Source organism: Brassica napus, chromosome A4 (assembly GCF_020379485.1).
Source record: "Brassica napus cultivar Da-Ae chromosome A4, Da-Ae, whole genome shotgun sequence".
Lineage (NCBI taxonomy): Eukaryota > Viridiplantae > Streptophyta > Magnoliopsida > Brassicales > Brassicaceae > Brassica > Brassica napus.
Genome location: NC_063437.1, coordinates 72705 through 92333, shown reverse-complemented (window position 1 = coordinate 92333; position 19629 = coordinate 72705).

The window sequence follows — 19629 nt, the reverse complement described above, 5'->3', positions numbered from 1 at the left end:
TTAAAACAATATTGTCATATTTTTGAATTTTTTACAAAATCTATGTGTTAACCTCTACGCAATATTGAGTTTACTGAAGCCTATGATCTTTAGTGTTGTTTTAAAGTTTCAAAAATACATTCTAAATTTGTATTAATGTATATTAAACTCCCTTTAATGGTACATGGGTATCGTCTTAATTTTTATCAATTAATTTAGTAAAACTTTATAATACTCCCAAAATTGGTGGACTAACCACTATAAAATCGCTATTCTATAGAGAAACGGAGACAACAAAGGTTCCAAATCTTTTCGACCTTCATCATATGTTAGTGGAGGAGTAAACTATGCATTAAAACAGTATTTTCATATTTTTGAATTTTTCTTAAAATATATGTGTTAACCCCTACGAAAATATTGAGTTTTTCAGTAAATGCTATATATACTGAAGCCCGTGATATTTAGTGGTGTTTTATAATTTCTAAACACACTCTACATTTTTATTAATATATATTTAACCGTATTTCAATGTACATGGGCATTGTTTAAATCTTTTATCAATTATTTTAGTACAACTTCATAATACTCCCGAAATTGGTGGACTAACCACTATAAAAAATTCTAGGATAAGACTGCTTCCAGTTCCAGTTTGCTTCTGAAAGAGACATCTTAAGGGTCCTGGAGAACCGACCTTACCATTTCGCTCACTGGATGGTAATCATCCAAAGATGGGAACCTTCAATCTCTCCTACGTTCCCAAGCCAGATCCCTTTCTGGATCCACGTCCAAGGAATCCCCCTCCACCTTTGGTCTGATATTGCTCTCGCCGGGATAGCAAGAGATATTGGAATCTTGGACAAAGTCGAAATCACCTCAACCACTGCAAAAATAAAAGTTGAGATAAATGGTCTCCAACCTCTGATAAAAACGTCCACACTTGAGTACGACAATGGGGATGAAGTTGTTGCTACATTAGTGTACGAAAAACTTGAGAAGCACTGCGGAGCTTGTTTCAGCCTGTGTCATGAGACAGACCTCTGTCCAGAAAACCGCAGAAACCAAGAGAATAACGCCCAAGCACCGCATAGAAACCAACTTGAGAAAGGGGGAAATACGAGGAACCTACAAATCCAAAGAGACTCCAGACAGCACAGCGCATCCAACCGTTCAACTCAGTACCACCCTACTACCCAGCGCTACCCCCTCACAAACCGTGAGCTGCCCAGAAGATCCCCTTCTGATCGTTATCCTCCCAGCAGAGAAGGAAAGTATCATAGAGACGATCAAAGGCGTGTGGGTTCACATCTCTACAAATTTCCTCCCCCGCCGGAGAGAACTGTGGTCAGCCGATACACAAATAGTTACCATCACAGAGAAGCTAATTCTCAACACTCTGCTGATCATACACACTCATACCACTCGAGAGAGTACAGACGACACCCGGTAACATCTGATGTCCCTCACTCTGCAAACTCGGGATTTAAAAGCCAAGCAAGATCAATCTGGGTGGAAAAAGCTCCACAGCAAAGAGAACCCCTTCCACATAACGCTGAACCTCTTGAAAGATCCTCCTCGTCAAAATCTGGAGCTGAGCTGCATGAGCAAAACACCCATCCAGTAAGTGAGCTCCCTACCGAAGCTATGGATGTGGCGCTGGGTGAGCTCAGAGACGTCATGATACAATATACTAGCTGCCCTGATCCTACTGAGAGCGCGGCTAGAAAGGAAAGAATGAGACAGGCTGAAGAACAAGGTGATTTTGAGGAAACAGCTGCAAGGATGGTTAGGGCCTCTTTGGATAACCAAATTCTTGTTCCACAGTCTCCCAACAACCCCCAAATCTCAAGTCATGAAAGGATATCTGCTCTCCAAAGACTGGGATCATCTTTAAACCAAGAAATGCAAATAGAAAGTCCTCCACAGGAATTTACAGTACCTCTAAAAAGGAGACCAGGTAGACCACCTGGAAAGATACCTGGGGCTTCTGCTCTGAGCAGATTGGGGACTGGTATACGCAGAAGAACGATCACCAAAGTAGCGCCTTCCCCCCGTAAGAGAATTGTAAAAACAATCCCTCGTAAAGAGGAGAACCGTCGTGGACCTGGACCTTCTTCGGCAGGACCAAGCAACATCCCAAGAGCTCCTAAACCCCGTGCTGCCCGTGGGAGAACTGCTAGAACTCCAGCAGCACCAGCAAAGACAAAGAGAACGGATTTTCGGGATCCGTCTTCTCCTCTTCCTTAAAAATGGTAGCATGGAACTGCCAAGGGATTGGGAACCCTTGGACAGTTCGTCGTCTCACAGAGGTCTGCAAAAAAGTAGATCCAGATGTGTTATTTCTCTCTGAGACAAAAAATTCCCACAAGGTGGTAGCTAAAAAACTCAACAAATTGGGCTTTGCAAATCTACGAACAGTAGGCCCCCAGGGTTATGCTAGTGGTGGTTTAGCTATCTTATGGAAGGAAGGTGTAGACTTAACTATTGTTTCCTCTTGTAAGAACTACTTTGATACTAAGATTTACTATGAAGGAAAGTTAAGCTACTGTACTTTTGTCTACGGCAACACTGACAAAAGGCAAAGAAAACAAACCTGGGACTATCTCACTTCTCTAGCCTTAATCCGAGATGCAGCCTGGTTTGTTACGGGAGATTTCAACGACATTACTAGCAATGCTGAGAAAACGGAGGTGCAGAACGATCAGAAGCCTCCTTTGATGACTTCAGAACGTTTCTCTCTGAAGGGGACTTATATGATCTACAACATGAAGGTGATCCATTGTCGTGGAAAGGAAAAAGGGGAACCCACACTGTCAGATGTAGACTTGATAGAGCTATCTCCAATAGCACTTGGGCAGAAGACTACCCATCTGGAAGATGCGAGTATCTTCGTTTTTGAAGGGTCTGATCACAGGCCTCTAGTCACATACTTCGATCCCCTGCGCAGAAAGAAGAAAAGCATTTTCAGATATGACAGATGTTTGAACCAAAATGAAGAAGTCTCCAAGATAGTGGAAGATAATTGGACAGAAGATGTGCATCTGAAAGTGAAACGGAAAATAGACAAATGCAGAACAGCCATCATCCTATGGTCAAAACAACAACAGGAATGTAGCAAAGCCCACCTGGAACGAATCAAAAGAGAGATAGAAGAGGCAACTGTGGCTACTCAACCAGACGAGGAGCTCCTCAGAAACCTTAATGCTGAGCTCATCGCTGCCTACAAAGCCGAGGAAGAATTCTGGATGCAAAGAAGTAGGCAGCTTTGGCTAAACCTAGGAGACAAAAATACAGGGTTTTTCCATGCCTCAACAAAGAGTAGAAAGGCCATGAATAAATTCTCGGTGCTAGAAGGAGAAGATGGAGAACCTGTATATTTGGAAGAGGAGATCACAAGTACTATCGTGACTTACTTCCAGAATTTGTTCACAGCAACTACTCAAGATCCACAACTGATGTCAGCAACACTCTCAGATGCTATCCAACCGCGTGTCTCAGATGAACAGAACGCGTACCTGATCACGCTACCTTCTAGTGCAGAGATAAAGGAAGCGTTATTCTCAATCAACGGGGGGAAGGCCCCAGGGCCTGACGGCTTCTCGGCTTGTTTCTTTCAAACAAACTGGAGCGTAGTAGGAGCTGACATAGTCAAAGAAATACAAGAGTTCTTCATATCCGGCGTTATGCCGAGAACCATAAATGAGACTCATGTGAGGCTCATTCCAAAAGGAAGGGAAGCAAAAAGGTACAGGATTACAGACCTATCGCTTTATGTAATGTGTATTACAAAGTCATATCAAAAGTCCTTACTAGACGCCTCCTGCCTCTGCTCCAAAATGCCATTGCTGAAACTCAATCTGCATTTGTTCCAAAAAGGGCAATATCAGATAATGTTTTGATAACACATGAAGTACTACACTACCTCAAGACTTCTAATGCTCAAACCCACTGCTCTATGGCTATCAAGACTGACATGAGCAAAGCCTATGATAGGCTAGAGTGGAGTTTTATACAAGAAGTCATGCAAAAATTAGGCTTCCATCCTACTTGGATAACTTGGATCATGCAGTGCATCACTTCAGTCAGCTACACCTTCATTATAAATGGAGCTTCCCGGGGTTTTGTTAAACCGGAAAGGGGTATAAGGCAGGGAGATCCACTCTCCCCATACCTGTTCATCCTATGCAGCGAGGTGCTTTCGGGAATGTGCCGTAGTGCACAAAGGAGGGGAAAGATAAAAGGAGTCAAGATTGCTTCTAAATGCCCTAGCATCAACCATCTGCTTTTTGCAGATGATACAATGGTTTTCTGTAAGGCAAACAAGACTACAGCCCTAGCCCTCAAGACCCTACTAAAGACATATGAAGATGTGTCGGGTCAACTTATCAATGCACAAAAATCCTCTATCAATTTCTCTAGACGTACCAGTCAGACAACAAGAGACCTCATGAAACAGCTACTGGGAATAGACAAAGAGGGAGGTATTGGAAAATACCTTGGACTACCAGAGAATTTTGGCAGGAAAAAGACAGATTTATTCGCCGAAATAGTGGCCAAAATCAAGCTCAAATCAGTTAGCTGGTCCACAAAGTTTCTCTCCAAGGCGGGGAAGATGGTGATGCTCAAAAGCGTCTTGGCTTCGATGCCAACACACTCCATGTCATGCTTCAAGCTCCCACAAACCCTCTGTGACAAGATTCAATCAATCTTAACACGTTTTTGGTGGGATAATGAACCTGACAAACGTAAAATGTCCTGGATTTCATGGACAAAAATGGCAAAGCCAAAGAAAAAAGAGGGTTTGGGCTTCAGAGATATTACCGCTTTTAATGATGCTCTCCTTGCAAAGATCAGCTGGAGAATCCTGAAAAATCCTTCCTGCCTCCTAGCTCGCTGCCTTCTCGGAAAATACTGCCATGACTCTTCTTTCTTATCTTGTAAAGTGGCGACCTCTGCTTCACACGGCTGGCGCGGGATCCTTATAGGTAGGGACCTTTTAGCAAAGCAACTAGGCTGGATGGTAGGCTCAGGGACTTCAATCAATGTGTGGACTGATCCATGGCTATCTTCCTCAGAAACGCTCAGACCCACAGGCCCCCCTCCTGAGCATCTCCAAACACTACGAGTATCTGATCTACTACAAGACAATTCTCCTACCTGGGACCATGAGAAGCTCGAACGCCTCCTGCCTTTCCATAAAGAGCAAATCCTGAAAATCAAAACCAGCATTGAGGGAGCACAAGACTCAATATGGTGGCTAAAAAATCCCGCAGGGACCTACACAACTCGCTCTGGATACCGTGCAGTTATTGAAGAGGTTCTACCACTGCCCACAGTGGCTCCAGAAGAGCCGGTTGACTGGCTAGCTAACGTTTGGAACCTTAAAGCTTCACAAAAGATAAAGATCTTCATCTGGAACTCCCTACATGGTGCCCTGCCAGTAGGAGAACAATTCGCTATTAGACAAATTCCACTCTCCAACCAATGCCCACGATGCAGAGGTGAAGAATCAATAACTCATGCACTGTTTACCTTCTCATACGCTACAAGGGTGTGGAACCTAGCTCCTCTAGCAGGACCTTTTCATGCTAATCTGGTGGAGAGCACAATTTCAGGACTAGACAGATCAAGAAGGATACCATCTCTGCCTCCAGTGGGTCTAGATGCAGGAACGCTCTCAGCCTGGATTGTATGGTCTATTTGGCTCTCTAGAAATCAACTCCTCTTCCAACACAGAGACTTTACTCCAGAAGAAACCATACTCAAAGCTGTGACAGACGCCAGAGAGTGGACACTCGCCCAGAACCATTCCAACACCGCTTCGGCTCCAGCACGGATGATCAATCTCGAACCAAATCCAAATCGACCGAACCATCTCGCGATCTACACGGACGCTGCCTGGAATCCCTCAACGGGCTGTGCAGGTTTTGGTTGGATTATTGATGATCCGATCACACCATCCCAACATTCAGCGACCGAGACATTTGTCTCATCGCCCCTAATGGCGGAAGCTTTGGCTCTTCGACAAGCCATAATCTTCGCCCTCAACCATGGAATCGAATCCGCCGTGATACACTCAGACTCTCAATCTTTAATCAAGATGATCAGGAGCAACTCTTTTGTTTTGGAGATCTACGGAATTCTTCATGATATCTTCTCGCTCTCTAATGCTTTCAGTTTCATTGAATTTATGTTTATCCCTAGAGCTGCCAATGATAGGGCAGACTCTGTAGCCAAACAGGCATTGTATGCTCTGAACCAATTCTAGTTTAATCAATTTGCGGTTTGCACAAAAAAAAAAAAAAAACAACCACTATAAAATCATTATTCTCTACAGAAACGGAGACAACAAAGGTTCTAAACCTTTTTGATCTTCATCATATGTTACTTCAGGATGCAACTACGCATTAAAACAATATTGTCATAATTTTGAATTTTTCTAAAAATCTATGTGTTAACACCTACGAAAATATTGAGTTTTTCGGTAAATATTCTCTATATTGAAGCCTATGATCTTTAGTGTTGTTTTAAAGTTTCAAAATTCATTCTATATTTTTATTAATGTATATTCAACTCTCTTTCATGGTACATGGGCATCGTTTTAATTTTTTATCCAATAATTTAGTAAAACTTCGTAATACTCCCGAAATTCGTGGAATAACCAATATAAAATCGTTATTTTCTAGAGAAATAGAGACAACAAAGGTTCAATACCTCTTTGACCTTCATCATATGTTAGTGCATGATGCAACTATGCATTAAAACAACATTGTCATATTTTAGAATTTTTCTCAAAATCTATATGTTAGCCCCTATGAAAATATTGAGTTTTCGGTAAATATCTTTAGTGTTGTTTTAAAGTTTCAAAATACATTCTAAATTTGTATTAATGTATATTAAACTCTATTTCATGGTACATGAGTATCGTATTAATTTTTTATCAATTAATTTAGTAAAACTTCATAATACTCTCGAAATTGGTAGACTAACCACTATAAAATTGTCATTCTCTAGAGAAACAGAGACAACAAAGGTTCCAAACCATTTCGACCTACATCATATGTTAGTGCATGATGCAACTATGCATTAAAACAGTATTTTCATATTTTTAAATGTTTCTCAAAATCTATGTGTTAACAACCCCTACGAAAATATTGAGTTGTTCGGTAAATGTTTTATATACTGAAGTCCATGATCTTTATTGGTGTTTTAAAATTTCTAAACACACTTTACATTTGTATTAATTTATATCTAACTCTATTTCAATGTACATGGGCATAGTTTAAATCGTTTGTCAATTAACTTAGTACAATGTCACAATATTTCTGAAATTGGTGGACTAACCACTATAAATTCGGTATTTTCTAGAGAATCGGAGACAACAAAGGTTCCAAACCTCTTCGACATTCATCATATGTTAGTTCAGGATGAAACTCTGCATTAAAACAATATTTTCATAATTTTGATTTTTCTCAAAACCTATGTGTTAGCACCTACGAATATATTGACTTTTTCAGTAAATATTCTCTATACTGAAGCCTATGATCTTTAGTGTTGTTTTAAAGTTTCAAAATTCATTCTATATTTGTATTAATGTATATTCAACTCTCTTCCATGGTACATGGGCATCGTTTTATTTTTTTATCAAATAATTTAGTAAAACTTCGTAATACTCCCAAAATTGGTAGACTAACCACTATAAAATCGCTATTCTCTAGTGAAATGGAGACAACAAAGGATCAAAACCTCTTTGACCTTCATCACATGTTAGTGCATGATGCAACTATGCATTAAAACAGTATTGTCATATTTTTGAATTTTTCACAAAGTCTATGTGTTAACCCCTACGAAATATTGTGTTTTTCGGTAAATGCTATGTATACTGAAGCCCATGATCTTTAGTGGTGTTTTAAATTTTCTAAACACACTCTACATTTGTATTAATATATTTTTAACTCTATTTCAATGTACATGGGAATAGTTTAAATCATTTATACATTAATTTAGTACAACTTCATAATATTTCCGAAATTGGTGGACTAACCAGTATAAAATCGCTATTTTTTATAGAAACGGAGACAACAAATGTTCCAAACCTCTTCGACCTTCATCATATGTTAGTTCAGGATGAAACTATGCATTAAAACAATATTTTCATAATTTTGAATTTTTCTCAAAATCTATGTGTTAACACCTACGAAAATATTGAGTTTTTCGGTAAATATTCTCTATACTGAAGCCTATGATATTTAGTGTTGTTTTAAAGTTTCAAAATTCATTCTATATTTTTATTAATGTATATTCAACTCTCTTTCATGGTACATGGATATCGTTTCAATTTTTTATCAAATAATTTAGTAAAACTTTGTAATACTCCCGAAATTGGTGGACTAACCACTATAAAATCGCTATTCTCTAGAGAAACGGAGACAACAAAGGTTCCAAACCATTTCGACCTTCATCATATGTTAGTTCATGATGAAAATATGCATTAAAACAATATTGTCATAATTTTGAATTTTTCTAAAAATCTATGTGTTATAACACCAACAAAAATATTGAGTTTTTTCGGTACATATTCTCTATACTAAAGCCTATGATCTTTAGTGTTGTTTTAAAGTTTTGAAATTCATTCTATATTTGTATTAATGTATATTAAACTCTCTTTCATGGTACATGAGCATCGTTTTAATTTTTTATCCAATAATTTAGTAAAACTTCGTAATACTCTCGAAATTGGTAGATTAACAAATATAAATCGCTATCCTCTAGAGAAATAGAGACAACAAAGGTTCAATACCTCTTTGACCTTCATCATATGTTAGTGCATAATACAACTGTGCATTAAAACAACATTGGCATATGATTAAATTTTTCTCAAAATCTATGTGTTAACCCCTATGAAAATATTGAGTTTTTCGGTAAATATCTTTAGTATTGTTTTAAAGTTTCAAAATACATTCTAAATTAGTATTAATGTATATTAAACTCTCTTTCATGTTAAATAGGTATCATTTTAATTTTTTATCAATTAATTTAGTAAAACTTCATAATACTCCCGAAATTGGTAGACTAACCCCTATAAAATCGCTATTCTCTAGAGAAACGGATACAACAAAAGTTTCAAACCTCTTCGACCTTCATCATATGTTAATTGAGGTTGATACTATGCATTAAAACAATATTTTCATAATTTTGAATTTTTCTCAAAATCTATGTGTTAACACCTACGAAAATATTGAGTTTTTCGGTAAATATTCTCTATACTTAAGCCTATGATCTTTAGTGTTGTTTTAAAGTTTCACAATTAATTATATATTTGTAGTAATGTATATTCAACTCTCTTTCATGGTACATGGGCATTGTTTTAATTTTTTATCAAATAATTTAGTAAAACTTCGTAATACTGCCAAAATTGGTGAAATACCCACTATAAAATCGCTATTCTCTAGAGAAATGAAGACAACAAAGGTTCAAAACCTCTTTGACCTTCATAATATGTTAGTGCATGATGCAACTATCCATTAAAACAACATTGTCATATTTTTGAAATTTTCACAAAATCTATGTATTAACCCCTACGCAATATTGAGTTTTTCGTTAAATATTCTCTATACTAAAGCCTATGATCTTTAGTGTTGTTTAAAAGTTTCAAAATACATTCTAAATTTGTATCAATGATCAAACTCTCTTTCATGGTACATGGGTATAGTTTTAATTTTTTATCAATTAATTTAGTAAAACTTCATAATACTCCCAAGATTGGTGGACTAACCACTATAAAATCGCTATTCTCTAGAGAAACAGAGACAACAAAGGTTCCAAAACTTTTCAACCTTCAGCATATGTTAGTGCATGATGCAACTATGCGTTAAAGCATTATTTCCTATTTTTGAATTTTTCTCAAAATCTATGTGTTAAACCCTACGAAAATATTGAGTTTTCGGTAAATGCTCTATATACTAAAGCCCATGATCTTTAGTGGTGTTTTATAATTTCTAAACACACTCTACATTTTTATTAATATATATATTTAATGTACATGGGGATTTTTTAAATCAGTTATCAATTATTTTAGTGCAACTTCATAATACTCCCGAAATTGGTGGACTAACCAGCATAAAATCAGTATTCTCTAGAGAAACGGAGACAACAAAGGTTCTAAACCTCTTCGACCTTCATCATATGTTTGTTCAGGATGCAACTATGCATTAAAACAATGTTGTCATAATTTTGAATTTTTCTAAAAATCTATGTGTTAACACCTACGAAAATATTGAGCTTTTCGGTAAATATTCTCTATACTGAAGCCTATGATCTTTAGTGTTGAAGTTTCAAAATTAATTCTATATTTGTATTAATGTATATTCAACTCTCTTTCATGGTACATTGGCATCGTTTTAGTTTTTTATCCAATATTTTAGTAAAACTTCGTAATACTCCCGAAATTGGTGGACTAACCAATATAAAATCGCTATTCTCTAGAGAAATAGCGACAACAAAGGTTCAATATCTCTTTGACCTTCATCATATGATAGTGCATGATACAACTATGCATTAAAACAACATTGTCATATTTTTGAATTATTTTCAAAATCTATGTGTTAACCACTATATTTTGGTAAATATCTTAAGTGTTGTTTTAAAGTTTCAAAATACATTCTAAATTAGTATTAATGTATATTAAACTCTCTTTCATGTTAAATAGGTATCGTTTTAATTTTTATCAATTAATTTAGAAAAACTTCATAATACTTCCGAAATTGGTAGACTAACCACTATTAAATCGCTATTCTCTAGAGAAACGGAGACAACAAAAGTTCGAAACCTCTTCGACCTTCATCATATGTTAGTTGAGGATAAAACTATGCATTAAAACAATATTGTCATAATTTTGAATTTTTCTCAAAATCTATGTGTTAACACCTACGAAAATATTGAGTTTTTTGGTAAATATTCTCTATACTTAAGCCTATGATCTTTAGTATTGTTTTACAGTTTCAAAATTCATTCTATATTTGTATTAATGTATATTCAACTCTTTTTGATGATACAGGGGCATTGTTTTAATTTTTTATCAAATAATTTAGTAAAACTTCGTAATACTCCTGAAATTGGTGGAATACCCACTATAAAATTGCTATTCTCTAGAGAAATGAAGACAACAAAGGTTCAAAACGTCTTTGACCTTCATAATATGTTAGTGCATGATGCAACTATGCATTAAAATAACATTGTCATATTTTTGAATATTTCACAAAATCTATGTATTAACCCCTACGTAATATTGAGTTTTTCGGTAAATATTCTCTATACTGAAGCCTATGATATTTATTGTTGTTTTAAAGTTTCAAAATACATTCTAAATTTGTATTAATGTATATTAAACCCTCTTTCATGGTACATGGGTATCGTTTTAACTTTTTATCAATTAATTTAGTAAAACTTCATATACTCCCAAAATTGGTGGACTAACCACTATAAAATCGCTATTCTCTAAAGAAACGGAGACAACAAAGGTTTCAAACCTTTTCGACCTTCATCATATGTTAGTGCAGGATGCAACTATGCGTTAAAACATTATTTTCATATTTTTGAATTTTTCGCAAAATCTATGTGTTAACCCCAACGAAAATATTGAGTTTTTCGGTAAATGTTCTATATACTGAAGCCCATGATCTTTAGTGGTGTTTTCTAAGTTCTAAACACACTCTACATTTATATTAATATATACATATTTAATGTACATGGGCATTGTTTAAATCGTTTATCAATTATTTTAGTACAACTTCATAATACTCCCGAAATTAGTGGATTAACCACTATAAAATCAGTATTCTCAAGAGAAACGGAGACAACAAAGGTTCTAAACCTCTTCGACCTTTATCATATGTTAGTTCAGGATGCAACTATGCATTAAAACAATGTTTCCATAATTTTGAATTTTTCTAAAAATCTATGTGTTAACACCTACGAAAATATTGAGTTTTTCGGTAAATATTTTCTATACTGAAGCCTATGATCTTTAGTGTTGTTTTAAAGTTTCAAAATTCCTTCTATATTTGTATTAATGTATAATCAACTCCCTGTCCTGGTACATGGGCATCGTTTTAATTTTTTATCCAATAATTTAGTAAAACTTCGTAATACTCCCGAAATTGGTGGAGTAACCAATATAAAATCGCTATTCTCTAGAGAAATAGTGACAAAAAGGTTCAATACCTCTTTGACCTTCATCATATGTTAGTGCATGATGCAACTATGCATTAAAACAACATTGTCCTATTTTTTAATTTTTTCCAAAATCAATGTGTTGCCCTAACAAAATATTGAGTTTTTCGGTAAATATCTTTAGTATTGTTTTAAAGTTTCAAAATACATTACAAATTTGTATTAATGTTTATTAAACTCTCTTTCATGGTACATGGGTATCGTTTTAATTTTTTTATCAATTAATTTAGTAAAACTTCATAATACTCCCGAAATTGGTGGACTAACCACTATAAAATCGCTATTCTCTAGAGAAACGGAGACAACAAAGGTACCAAACTTTTCGACCTTCATCATATGTTAGTGCAGGATGCAACTATGCATTAAAAAGTATTTTCATATTTTTTGAATTTTTCTCAAAATCTATGTGTTAATCCCTACAAAAATATTGACTTTTCGGTAAATGCTATATATACTGAAACCCGTGATCTTTAGTGGTGTTTTACAATTTCTAAACACACTCTACATTTTTATTAATATATATTTAACTCTATTTTAATGTACATGGGCATTGTTTAAATCGTTTATCAATTATTTAAGTACAACTTCATAATACTCCCGAAATTGGTGGACTAACCACTATAAAATCAGTATTCTCTAGAGAAACGGAGACAACAAAGGTTCTAAACCTCTTCGACCTTCATCATATGTTACTTCGGGATGCAACTATGCATTAAAACAATATTATCATAATTTTTTAATTTTTTCTAAAAATCTATGTGTTAACACCTACGAAAATATTGAGTTTTTCGGTAAATATTCTCTATACTGAAGCCTATGATCTTTAGTGTTGTTTCAAAGTTTCAAAATTCATTCTATATTTGTATTAATGTATATTCAACTCTCTTTCATGGTACATGAGCATCGTTTTAATTTTTTATCCAATAATTTAGTAAAACTTCGTAATACTTCTGAAATTCGTGGACTAACCAATATAAAGTCGCTATTCTCTAGAAAAATAGAGACAACAAAGGTTCAATACCTCTTTGACCTTCATCATATGTTAGTGCATGATGTAACTATGCATTAAAACAACATTGTCATATTTTTGAATTTTTCTCAAAATCTATGTGTTAACCCCTATGAAAATATTGAGTTTTTCGGTAAATATCTTTAGTGTTGTTTTAAAGTTTCTGAATACATTCAAAAATTGTATTGGTGTATATTAAACTTTCTTTCATGGTACATGGGTATCGTTTTATTTTTTTCTAAATTAATTTAGTAAAACTTCATAATACTCCGGAAATTAGTGGACTAACCACTATAAAATCGCTATTCCCTATAGAAACGGAGACAACAAATGTTCCAAACCATTTCGACCTTCATCATATGTTAGTGCAGGATGCAACTATGCATTAAAACAGTATTTTCATATTTTTGAATTTTTCTCAAAATCTATGTGTTAACTCCTACGAAAATATTGAGTTTTTCGGTAAATGCTCTATATACTGAAGCTAATGATCTGTAGTGTTGTTTTAAAATTAATAAACACATTCTCTATTAGTATTAATGTATATTAAACTCTCTTTCATGTTAAATAGGTATCGTTTTAATTTTTTATCAATTAATTTAGTAAAACTTCATAATACTCCCGAAATTGGTAGACTAACCCCTATAAAATCGCTATTCTCTAGAGAAACGGATACAACAAAAGTTTCAAACCTCTTCGACCTTCATCATATGTTAATTGAGGTTGATACTATGCATTAAAACAATATTTTCATAATTTTGAATTTTTCTCAAAATCTATGTGTTAACACCTACGAAAATATTGAGTTTTTCGGTAAATATTCTCTATACTTAAGCCTATGATCTTTAGTGTTGTTTTAAAGTTTCACAATTAATTATATATTTGTAGTAATGTATATTCAACTCTCTTTCATGGTACATGGGCATTGTTTTAATTTTTTATCAAATAATTTAGTAAAACTTCGTAATACTGCCAAAATTGGTGAAATACCCACTATAAAATCGCTATTCTCTAGAGAAATGAAGACAACAAAGGTTCAAAACCTCTTTGACCTTCATAATATGTTAGTGCATGATGCAACTATCCATTAAAACAACATTGTCATATTTTTGAAATTTTCACAAAATCTATGTATTAACCCCTACGCAATATTGAGTTTTTCGTTAAATATTCTCTATACAAAAGCCTATGATCTTTAGTGTTGTTTAAAAGTTTCAAAATACATTCTAAATTTGTATCAATGATCAAACTCTCTTTCATGGTACATGGGTATAGTTTTAATTTTTTATCAATTAATTTAGTAAAACTTCATAATACTCCCAAGATTGGTGGACTAACCACTATAAAATCGCTATTCTCTAGAGAAACAGAGACAACAAAGGTTCCAAAACTTTTCAACCTTCAGCATATGTTAGTGCATGATGCAACTATGCGTTAAAGCATTATTTCCTATTTTTGAATTTTTCTCAAAATCTATGTGTTAAACCCTACGAAAATATTGAGTTTTCGGTAAATGCTCTATATACTAAAGCCCATGATCTTTAGTGGTGTTTTATAATTTCTAAACACACTCTACATTTTTATTAATATATATATTTAATGTACATGGGGATTTTTTAAATCAGTTATCAATTATTTTAGTGCAACTTCATAATACTCCCGAAATTGGTGGACTAACCAGCATAAAATCAGTATTCTCTAGAGAAACGGAGACAACAAAGGTTCTAAACCTCTTCGACCTTCATCATATGTTTGTTCAGGATGCAACTATGCATTAAAACAATGTTGTCATAATTTTGAATTTTTCTAAAAATCTATGTGTTAACACCTACGAAAATATTAAGCTTTTCGGTAAATATTCTCTATACTGAAGCCTATGATCTTTAGTGTTGTTTTAAAGTTTCAAAATTAATTCTATATTTGTATTAATGTATATTCAACTCTTTTTCATGGTACATTGGCATCGTTTTAGTTTTTTATCCAATAATTTAGTAAAACTTCGTAATACTCCCGAAATTGGTGGACTAACCAATATAAAATCGCTATTCTCTAGAGAAATAGCGACAACAAAGGTTCAATATCTCTTTGACCTTCATAATATGATAGTGCATGATACAACTATGCATTAAAACAACATTGTCATATTTTTGAATTATTTTCAAAATCTATGTGTTAACCACTATATTTTGGTAAATATCTTAAGTGTTGTTTTAAAGTTTCAAAATACATTCTAAATTAGTATTAATGTATATTAAACTCTCTTTCATGTTAAATAGGTATCGTTTTAATTTTTTATCAATTAATTTAGAAAAACTTCATAATACTTCCGAAATTGGTAGACTAACCACTATTAAATCGCTATTCTCTAGAGAAACGGAGACAACAAAAGTTCGAAACCTCTTCGACCTTCATCATATGTTAGTTGAGGATAAAACTATGCATTAAAACAATATTGTCATAATTTTGAATTTTTCTCAAAATCTATGTGTTAACACCTACGAAAATATTGAGTTTTTTGGTAAATATTCTCTATACTTAAGCCTATGATCTTTAGTATTGTTTTACAGTTTCAAAATTCATTCTATATTTGTATTAATGTATATTCAACTCTTTTTGATGATACAGGGGCATTGTTTTAATTTTTTATCAAATAATTTAGTAAAACTTCGTAATACTCCTGAAATTGGTGGAATACCCACTATAAAATTGCTATTCTCTAGAGAAATGAAGACAACAAAGGTTCAAAACGTCTTTGACCTTCATAATATGTTAGTGCATGATGCAACTATGCATTAAAATAACATTGTCATATTTTTGAATATTTCACAAAATCTATGTATTAACCCCTACGTAATATTGAGTTTTTCGGTAAATATTCTCTATACTGAAGCCTATGATATTTATTGTTGTTTTAAAGTTTCAAAATACATTCTAAATTTGTATTAATGTATATTAAACCCTCTTTCATGGTACATGGGTATCGTTTTAACTTTTTATCAATTAATTTAGTAAAACTTCATATACTCCCAAAATTGGTGGACTAACCACTATAAAATCGCTATTCTCTAAAGAAACGGAGACAACAAAGGTTTCAAACCTTTTCGACCTTCATCATATGTTAGTGCAGGATGCAACTATGCGTTAAAACATTATTTTCATATTTTTGAATTTTTCGCAAAATCTATGTGTTAACCCCTACGAAAATATTGAGTTTTTCGGTAAATGTTCTATATACTGAAGCCCATGATCTTTAGTGGTGTTTTCTAAGTTCTAAACACACTCTACATTTATATTAATATATACATATTTAATGTACATGGGCATTGTTTAAATCGTTTATCAATTATTTTAGTACAACTTCATAATACTCCCGAAATTAGTGGATTAACCACTATAAAATCAGTATTCTCAAGAGAAACGGAGACAACAAAGGTTCTAAACCTCTTCGACCTTTATCATATGTTAGTTCAGGATGCAACTATGCATTAAAACAATGTTGCCATAATTTTGAATTTTTCTAAAAATCTATGTGTTAACACCTACGAAAATATTGAGTTTTTCGGTAAATATTTTCTATACTGAAGCCTATGATCTTTAGTGTTGTTTTAAAGTTTCAAAATTCCTTCTATATTTGTATTAATGTATAATCAACTCTCTGTCCTGGTACATGGGCATCGTTTTAATTTTTTATCCAATAATTTAGTAAAACTTCGTAATACTCCCGAAATTGGTGGAGTAACCAATATAAAATCGCTATTCTCTAGAGAAATAGTGACAAAAAGGTTCAATACCTCTTTGACCTTCATCATATGTTAGTGCATGATGCAACTATGCATAAAAACAACATTGTCCTATTTTTTAATTTTTTCCAAAATCTATGTGTTGCCCTAACAAAATATTGAGTTTTTCGGTAAATATCTTTAGTATTGTTTTAAAGTTTCAAAATACATTACAAATTTGTATTAATGTTTATTAAACTCTCTTTCATGGTACATGGGTATCGTTTTAATTTTTTATCAATTAATTTAGTAAAACTTCATAATACTCCCGAAATTGGTGGACTAACCACTATAAAATCGCTATTCTCTAGAGAAACGGAGACAACAAAGGTACCAAACTTTTCGACCTTCATCATATGTTAGTGCAGGATGCAACTATGCATTAAAAAAGTATTTTCATATTTTTTGAATTTTTCTCAAAATCTATGTGTTAATCCCTACGAAAATATTGACTTTTCGGTAAATGCTATATATACTGAAACCCGTGATCTTTAGTGGTGTTTTATAATTTCTAAACACACTCTACATTTTTATTAATATATATTTAACTCTATTTTAATGTACATGGGCATTGTTTAAATCGTTTATCAATTATTTAAGTACAACTTCATAATACTCCCGAAATTGGTGGACTAACCACTATAAAATCAGTATTCTCTAGAGAAACGGAGACAACAAAGGTTCTAAACCTCTTCGACCTTCATCATATGTTACTTCGGGATGCAACTATGTATTAAAACAATATTATCATAATTTTTTAATTTTTTCTAAAAATCTATGTGTTAACACCTACGAAAATATTGAGTTTTTCGGTAAATATTCTCTATACTGAAGCCTATGATCTTTAGTGTTGTTTCAAAGTTTCAAAATTCATTCTATATTTGTATTAATGTATATTCAACTCTCTTTCATGGTACATGAGCATCGTTTTAATTTTTTATCCAATAATTTAGTAAAACTTCGTAATACTTCCGAAATTCGTGGACTAACCAATATAAAGTCGCTATTCTCTAGAAAAATAGAGACAACAAAGGTTCAATACCTCTTTGACCTTCATCATATGTTAGTGCATGATGTAACTATGCATTAAAACAACATTGTCATATTTTTGAATTTTTCTCAAAATCTATGTGTTAACCCCTATGAAAATATTGAGTTTTTCGGTAAATATCTTTAGTGTTGTTTTAAAGTTTCTGAATACATTCAAAAATTGTATTGGTGTATATTAAACTTTCTTTCATGGTACATGGGTATCGTTTTATTTTTTTCTAAATTAATTTAGTAAAACTTCATAATACTCCGGAAATTAGTGGACTAACCACTATAAAATCGCTATTCCCTATAGAAACGGAGACAACAAATGTTCCAAACCATTTCGACCTTCATCATATGTTAGTGCAGGATGCAACTATGCATTAAAACAGTATTTTCATATTTTTGAATTTTTCTCAAAATCTATGTGTTAACTCCTACGAAAATATTGAGTTTTTCGGTAAATGCTCTATATACTGAAGCTAATGATCTGTAGTGTTGTTTTAAAATTAATAAACACATTCTCTATTTGTATTAATGTATATTAAACTCTCTTTCATGGTACATGGGTATTTTTTTAATTTTTTATCAATTAATTTAGTAAAACTTCATAATACTCCCAAAATTGGTGGACTAACCACCATAAAATCGCTATTCTCAAGAGAAACGGAGACAACAAAGGTTCCAAACCTCTTAGACGTTCATCATAGGTTAGTTGAAGATGAAACTATGCATTAAAAAAATATTGTCATAATTTTGAATTTTTCTCAACATCTATGTGTTAACACCTACGAAAATATTGAGTTTTTCGTTAAATATTCTCTATACTTAAGCCTATGATCTTTAGTGTTGTTTTAAAGTTTCAAAATTCATTCTCTATTTGTATTAATGTATATTCAACTCTCTTTCATGGTACATGGGCACTGTTTTAATTTTTTATCAAATAATTTAGTAAAACTTCGTAATACTCCTGAAATTGGTGAAATAACCACTATAAAATTGCTATTCTCTAGAGAAATGGAGACAACAAAGGTTCAAAACCTCTTTGACCTTCATAATATGTTAGTGCATGATGCAACTATGCATTAAAACAATATTGTCATATTTTTGAATTTTTCACAAAATCTATGTGTTAACCCCTACGCAATATTGAGTTTTTCGGTAAATATTCTCTATATTGAAGCCTATGATCTTTAGTGTTGTTTTTAAGTTTCAAAATACATTCTAAATTTGTATTAATGTATATTAACCTCTCTTTAATGGTACATGAGTATGTTTTAATTTTTTATTTTTTAATTTAGTAAAACTTTATAATACTCCCAAAATTGGTGGACTAACCACTATAAAATCGCTATTCTATAGAGAAACGGAGACAACAAAGGTTCCAAATCTTTTCGACCTTCATCATATGTTAGTGCAGGATGCAACTATGCATTAAAACAGTATTTTCATATTTTTGAATTTTTCTTAAAATATATGTGTTAACCCCTACGAAAATATTGAGTTTTTCAGTAAATGCTATATATACTGAAGCCCGTGATCTTTAGTGGTGTTTTATAATTTCTAAACACACTCTACATTTTTATTAATATATATTTAACC